This window comes from Petaurus breviceps, unplaced genomic scaffold (assembly GCF_028583685.1).
Source record: "Petaurus breviceps papuanus isolate PSGF00001 unplaced genomic scaffold, PetGlider_PUasm1.0 229, whole genome shotgun sequence".
Taxonomy (NCBI): Eukaryota; Metazoa; Chordata; class Mammalia; order Diprotodontia; family Petauridae; genus Petaurus; species Petaurus breviceps.
The window spans coordinates 18,290,883-18,298,675 of record NW_027185903.1 but is presented as its reverse complement, the minus strand read 5'-3'; the positions used below and the strand labels follow the sequence as shown (position 1 = coordinate 18,298,675).

Genomic DNA, 7,793 nt, shown 5'->3' with positions numbered 1-7,793 from the left:
TGGATGGCAGAAAGCAAGAATTCAAGGATGGGAAATTAGCTCCATTGTTGAACAATTATGAAAGCAAAAACACAGAGAGAACTATCTGTGATTGAAACTAGAAGAAAGCTCTGGAATTAGGGGATTTTTTCTAGATTTTTTGATTTGGACATCGAGTGTGATCTGAAGAGTGAGGCTGGAGAACCTGTCTTCCACCCTCAGCTACCTCCATTAGTGTTGGGTATAGACAGTTCAAAACATCAAGAATTAAAATCTCCTTCCTGTTTGCTTTATAAAATTTCCCCAACAGATTGACCTCTCTTATTGCTTTATTTTGACTGTTATTTAAATTTGTTGGCATTCCCTGAATACAAACTAGTAAATGGGAAGTGGGGCAGGATGGTTGACCAGAGACAGGAAGGACAGAAGGATGCTAGATGTCACAAAGAAGTTGGCCTCAGAAAGAAAATGTATCTCACGGGAACAGTATTGGCATCAATTCAACTTGCTTTTGAGTGAGAGGTAAACCATTGTAGTGGAAAGGGCATTAGACCAAAAGTCAGCGGACCTGGAATCCCATCCTACTACGAACTGATTGGGTGAAGTTGTATATATCACTTAGCTTCTCTGGGCCTCCATTTTTTTTTATCAGGAAAATTAGAGCATGGAACCAAATGATCCCTTGAAGATCCTTTCCAGTTGTTCAGCCATTTCAATAATGTCGAACTCTTCGTCACCCCATTTGGGGTTGTTTGAGTGGTTTGCCATTTCCCTCTCCCTCTCATTTTACAGTTGAGGAAACTGAGGCAAACAGGATTACGTGACTTGCCTGGGGTCACCCAGCTAGTAAGTGTCTGAGGCCAGATTTGAACTTTTGAAGATGAGTCCAGTGCAACACTATCCACTGTAACCTAGCTGCGTAATTGACTAACAAGTCAATTCAACACACATTTTACGAAGCACTTGCTATGGGCAAGGTAGTGTGCTATGTGTTGGGAATACAAAGACAAAATGAAAAAGTACCTCAGACCTGACAGAACTTCCATGTCTCTAAGAATTGAAGGATGCTGTATCCTGCTCCTTCTGTTCACATTGGTCTGAAATAATCCTTTGATAATATGAAAGTACTTCCTGTACTTCCTAATGAAAGAGACCATCCTTCATCAACAGAGATGCCCCTTCAAACACACACTCAGACAATGGAGAATGAATAGATTTCAAACAGGCTTTCTTGAAGTGGAGACAGATTTCACTGACCCATGCCCTCTCTAGCCTAGTTTCCTTATAACCATACATTTGGGTGGCATTTCTCTAATTCTTAGTGATTTAGAGAATTTTGCCATAGGACTATCGAGAACTTTGATTTCCCCTTCTTCTGAAAGCTTCCTGTTTGTATTTTTTGACCCTTTCTCATAGTTTACAGAGATATGATATCTCATATTTGTCAAAATGCTTAAAAGCACCTTGAATACAAGCTGATGAAAGCTAATTATTTTTGATGGCTAGTGATAGAATTTTCCCATTTAACTTAATGGAGCAAATGAGGGTTCATCGTGGAAAGAGTCAGCTTGATAATGGGGGATAGAACATGGAACCGGAATCAAGTCAGATTTCACTTCTGACATCTATTAGCTACCCGACCTTGGGCAATCACTTTAACTCCAAGACTAAATTTATTCTTCTTTAAAATGGAGATAAGGGGTGGCCAGGTGGTGCAGTAAATAGAACATCGGCCCTGGAGTCAGGAGGACCTGAGTTCAAATCCAGCCTCAGACACTTAACACTTACTAGCCATGTGACCTTGGGCAAGTCACTTAACCCTGATTGCCCTGTCCTCCCCCTCCAAAAAGCAAAAAAAAAAAAGGGGGGGGAGGGTATAAAACCTTGGCACTCACCTGAAAATTGTGAGACCCCAGCAAGTCATGTGAATGACATGAATCTCAGTTTATTCATCTATAAAATGAAGGTAGTAAAAGCACCTCCTTCAGAGGGTTTTGGTAAAGATCAAATGAGGGTAATATATGTGAAGTGTTTTGCAAACCTTACAGTGATATGGACATGGAGCTATTATCATTTTTTGATTGTCAGCCCCAGAAAGCTTCACCAGCAAACTGCTGTCTGTGCAGTATGTGTAGTTAGTGTTTGAGATTAAATCTGTAAGTGCCAAGAGATAGAAAGGAAGGGACTGTGCAGATGTCCATTAGGGACCCATTTTACTATATTAGGATGTGTGGAGACTTGACTTGTTTGTTCATTATTCTGTAAGCCAGGACAACACACAGCTGCCTCAGCCCAGCACAACTGAACAATGCTCCTCTTCAAGTCATGGGTAGCTTAGAAAAGACTGAGCATCTCATCCAGTATAAGTGTCCAGGGGCTGTTGGATCCCTCTGCTTTAAGGAGAATAGGTGGGAAAGGACCTTACAAACCAGACTAATAGGCTATGCAACTTAGCCCTTTTTCCACCTTTTATTTTATTAATTAATACATATTTATGGAACAGAACAAGCATTTCCATAGCATAGGGCAATAAAAAAGATGATTGTACATGAAACTGAAAATCTACAATGCACAACTTGCTATTCCTTTCAAATATGCAAGATGATCATGTAAATTTCTTTTTTTCCTACTTTTAGACACAGATAGATGTATATATGTGTAAAATTATTCTATATATACTTCTATTTTTCACTTCTTTCTCTGGATGAAGAAATGTTTCCCTTCATGGATCCTTTATAGTTAATTTGGGTGTTTATAATAGTCAGAATAACTTATTCACTCAAAGTGTTTCTTGAAACAATATCACTGTTATCATATACAATGTTCTCTTGGTTCTACTCATTTCATTCTTCATTATTTCATGCAGTCTTTCTATGTTTTTCTAAGATCACTGAGCTAGCTCATCATTTCTTATGGCACAGTAGTATTCCATCACAATCATATAGCACAATTAGTTCAGTCATTCTCCAGTTGATAAATAAATCCTTTTATACTTCTTAAAGTGACTTAACACTGGTCTTGTTAATGCCATCTGCTATCTTCCAGCACTGGCATGGGACAAAAGCAGAAGTTGCTAACTTGGGAGAGTGAGTGATCAACTCCACTCTGCCTTTAGCAAGGGCCATCACCATCCTGCCAAAGACAGTTGTGAAACAACCTCCTGACCTTATCTAACTTAGACAGAACTGTGCCTAATTGACTCATTGGTGGGCAGTAGACCAAGGAGTATGCCATGTTCTACTTAAGTTAACTCAGAGGCCGAACCAGCTTCCTTATGATTTGCGTGGATGAAATCTCCCACCTCCAAGTTAGTTGTCTTCAGAGAATGTTAAATATTGAGGGAATTAATTATGTTAAATGTCCATTGCACAAAACTGCTGGTAGAGCTTAGAAAGACTTTGGTGTGCTCTGCTAGAAACACCCAAGAAGGAGGCGACTAGGTGGCATAGTGAATAGAGCACCGGCCCTGGAGTCAGGAGGACCTGAGTTCAAATGTGGCCTCAGACACTTAACACTCACTAGCCATGTGACCTTGGGCAAATCACTTAACCCGAACTGCCCTGCCTTCCACCCCTCCAAAAAGCAAAAAAAAGGCCCAAGGACCAGAGGTCAAAAGGTCTGGACTCTAGAGTCACCTTGAATTAACCATGGCACCACAAATTCTTTAACTACTTTGGATCTTGTTTTCTCATCTGTATAATGGGAGAGGCAGTTAGGCAATGCAGGGGATAGATGGAACACTGGCCTTGGAATGAGGAAGATTCATCTTCATTAATTCAAACCCAGCCTCAGACATTTACTAGCTGTGTGACCTGGGGCAAGTCACTTTTTAAAACAATCTCCATATTTGCCATGTTGCCAAAGAAAATTATAGACATCCCTCAAGAAAAAAAATTTTAAAGTATGCTTTTTTCTGCATTCAGACTCCATCAGTTTATTTCTCTGGAGAGAGATAGCATTTTTCATCCTTGAGAATTGTCGCTAATGTTATATTGTTTAAAAATATCTCACCTCTCCTAAACGTTTTTCCATGGCTCTCTATGTGGGCCACTGTTTGCCTCAGTTTTGTCATCTCTGAAATAAGCTGGGGAAGGAAATGGCAAACCACTCCAGCATCTTCACCAGGAAAACCCCAAATGGGATCATGAATAGTCAGACACCACTGAAATGACTCAATGACAATGTAGTATCAGAGTCCAAGTATAACGTCCTCTGTGAAGTCTTCTCCATCCCTCTAGCTTAGCACAATCCATGAACGTGTGCTACAATATTTTAATAACTGTATTTTGAGATAAATAAGTTTCCTTTTTAATCCTATGTTTTATTTTATACATTGAAAAACATTGTTCTGAGAAGGAATGGATAGGCTTCACCAGGCTGCCAAAGGTCCATGATACACAGCAATGTAAAGAACCCCCACCTCCCCCTGTGATCTTTCCCTGATCAGATCTGCTCATGCTGTTGTACCCTTAGCATGTTCTAATTGGTTTGCTATTTATCCGTGTACATTCCTAACCATGAATAGTATATTCTAGCTTCTTATAGTTGGAGACCAATGTCTTATTTGGATTTGTATCTCTCCTGTCTAGTCTGTTCCATTAATGGACTTCTCCATTTTTTAACCAGGATGAGTGCTGCTTTGTAAAATAGTTGAAGGTGTAGAAATGCTTTCTCCCTTCATCCCTACCTCTTTTCATTATTTCCTTTGTATTATAGACCTTTGTTTTTCTCCCTTTTCCTCCAGTGGCAAGAAAGGACATTACCCATTCTAAACACTGATAAACTGTTGCTCAAGGAAAGAATAAATCAAGGACTATATAGTGGTAACATTTTCTGATTTGACAAACTCCCCACCCACTCCCCAGAATTAAAATGTTTGTTTGTCTTAACATGACCCTTGGACAGTAGAGGGAAATATGACCTAAGAAAATAAATTTTTGGCAGCTTAGTGATCATAGTATTTAGGAGCTGCAGAGCTGGAATAGTCTTGTCGTGGCCCTCAGATCTTTGCTGAATGCCTGGGGATGTTGAATCTCAGGAGGAGGGGGAGTGCCCCCTGACTCTGCTACTGACTGAGCAGCATCCCCTAGTGAGGGACCCTGACACCGAGGGATGGGAAGCCCTAAGTGCAGTTTGGAATTGAGACCTAACAAAAACCTCTGGTCTTCTCCAGTGGAGCCCATGGAATTGTGCAGAAAGGAAGGGGAGAAAGCAACTGAATTAAGAACCAGAATCAGGGTTGAGAAGGCTAAATTATTAAAAATACATTGCAAAGGCGAGGGGGGTAGCAGTAGAAAGGAGGTGGTGGTGTGTGTCATGACTTCAGTGTTCCATGTTGACCTGACCCACAGAGGGACGGTTTTGCCCTCCGGCAGGGTCACTGATGGAACAGGCTCACTATAGCATCTATCAAAGTGAATTTGGGCAGGTCTGATCTTTGGTCTATAACCCCATTGTCTGAAATTTAAGGTCTCTAGACAGTTTGCTCTGAATTCCTTTTTTTTTCCCCTCCTATTTTCTTTCTCAAGGAATCCTGAGACAACTTAAGAGGGTGAGTCTTTTGTCAAAAGACATACCCTCTTGGGAGCTGACAAGAGACCATTTCTGTTGGGAAAAATGAGCTGTAGGGCAGGATTCAGATTCAGGGAAGAAAAAAATAGAAGCTAGAGCCATGATGTCAGGTTGACAATCTGCACTTTTCTCATCGTAATCAGTTTGCCAAAACAAACTGCCTAAAAGGCTAGCAGCCCTGGACTCATTTGTGGTTTCTTTCCATGGTGGTGAGAAAGCTTCACTCCAGTTGCTGGTTTGTATTCCTCCTTGCTTCCTGTCTCCCAACTGGGGTAAACATTTGGTGAAGCCAACCAAATGTTTCTATGGAGGCTGATGGGTATTGTGAAGGTCATCCATTCATGAGACACTTTGAGAAGGATGTAGCAAGTCAAATGCTTGTTCATTGATCTATGCACAAGAGACAGATCGCATTCTAGAACAGCTGCAGAAATGTGGATTAAGCCTGGGATGAGGGTGGACAGAGGTTACTTATGTCTAATGAAGCTCTAAGAGGCCTGATTTGGCCATGACTCATCCATGTCCTAATGGACTGTAAGGAGACTAAGTCAGTTATGGCTCAGCCTTTGGAACAGGCCTGAATTCAATTTTACCTCTGATGTGATTCAATGTGTTCAGTGGCCTGTAGGTTCAAGATGACCAGGCTGGACAACAGGGAATTCCCTAAGGTGCTCTCTCTCTCCGTCTCTCTCTCTGTGTCCCTCTCTGTCTCTGTTTCTGTCTCTCTTTGAGTTAAGTGACTTGCCCAGGGTCACACAGCTAGTAAGTGTCTGAGGCTGAATTTGAACTTAGATCCTCCTCACTCCAGGGTCAGTGCTCTATCCACTTGGCTATCTGGCTACCCTTTCAGCCTAGATTCTGAAGCACCAAACAAGCAGAAAGGAGTCCTATTGCATTTTCCCCCTTTTGTCTTTTACTTCCTCAGAAAATCATCAATTTAAATGAAAACCCATGTGCCAATGTTTTTAACCCCAATCTAGAAATTATCAAAAGTCTCCTTTTCTGCCAAAATCTATTCCTCCATTTGATTTCTTCATTTGTGCTAATGGTACTGCTTTTCTCCCAGTTAACCAGGCATGAAAACAGGGAGCCATCTTTGATTCTTCTTTGTTATGTCTCTCTCCCATCCCTAGTCACTAAGCTGTCTTTTCACATTGCCCTTACATTTCTCCAAGTGCACCCTGCCAAGCCTTAGTCTTGGATAAATCCCACTATCTGCTCCCTTTACTGCTACACACATAATGCTGAAAATCAAGGGGCAAAAATCACACAACCATTCTGACTAGGTCTACTACAAATGTATATTATCCAGACTCACCTGGGCCCTCACTGCTACGATGCAATTTTACTATACCTTCCTTCTTATCCCTCTTTCTGCAGTAGCCCTACCAACCCTTCTCATCCCTCCTCAAACCTCCTGTGACTCCTCTTCCCCACACTCTCCAAAGAGGACCTTGCCTCATATTTCACAGAAAAAGAAATTGAGGTCATCCACCATGAGCTTCCTCTTCCCGCTTCATCTCATGTTACTCATGTGTCTTCTGCCATTATCTCTTTCCATTAGGAGGTAACCATACTCCTTAAAAAAGGCCCACCCCTCCACCCGCCCAAGTGATCCCATTCCGTCCCATCTCCTCCAACACATTGCCCCTCTTTCACCCCCACTCTGTCACTCATCTTCAATCTCTCCCTGTCTATTGGCTGCTTCCCTCCTGCCTCCAAATGTGCCCGAGTCTCCACTCCCCTCAAAAACCCCTCACTTGATTCATCCATTACCCTGCTGACTGTTGTCCTATATCTCTCCTGCTTTTTGTGGCCATCTCCTTGAGAAGGCCATTAACAATATGTGCCCCCACTTTCTCTCTTCTCATTTTCTTCTGAACCCCTTACAATCTGACTTCCAACTTCATCAATCCAATGAAACTGCTCTTTTCAAAATTACTTATGATCCCTTAGTTGTCAAATCCAGTGGCCTTTTCTTAATCCTTATTCTCCTTGACCTCTCTGCAGGCATTGACACTGTTAATCTTCTCCTTCTCCTCCATATTCTCTCCTCCCTAGGCTTTGAAACACCAACCGGTTCTTCTCCTACCTCTCTGACTGCTTGTTCTCTGTCTCCTTTGCTGGATCCTCATCCAGATAAAGACCTCTAACCATAGATGTCCCTTAGGATTCTGTCCTGGGCCCTCTCCTCTCCTCTCCTCTCCTCTCCTCTCCTCTCCTCTCCTCTCCTCTCCTCTCCT

At 41.9% G+C, this 7,793-nt stretch overlaps 1 protein-coding gene across 13 annotated transcripts in view; it reads left to right on the top strand.

The window, feature by feature from the left end:
• The window catches only part of LHFPL2 (LHFPL tetraspan subfamily member 2), a 260,793-nt gene that overhangs the window by 239,309 nt on the left and 13,691 nt on the right, over window positions 1-7,793 (top strand). The window lies entirely within an intron of this gene.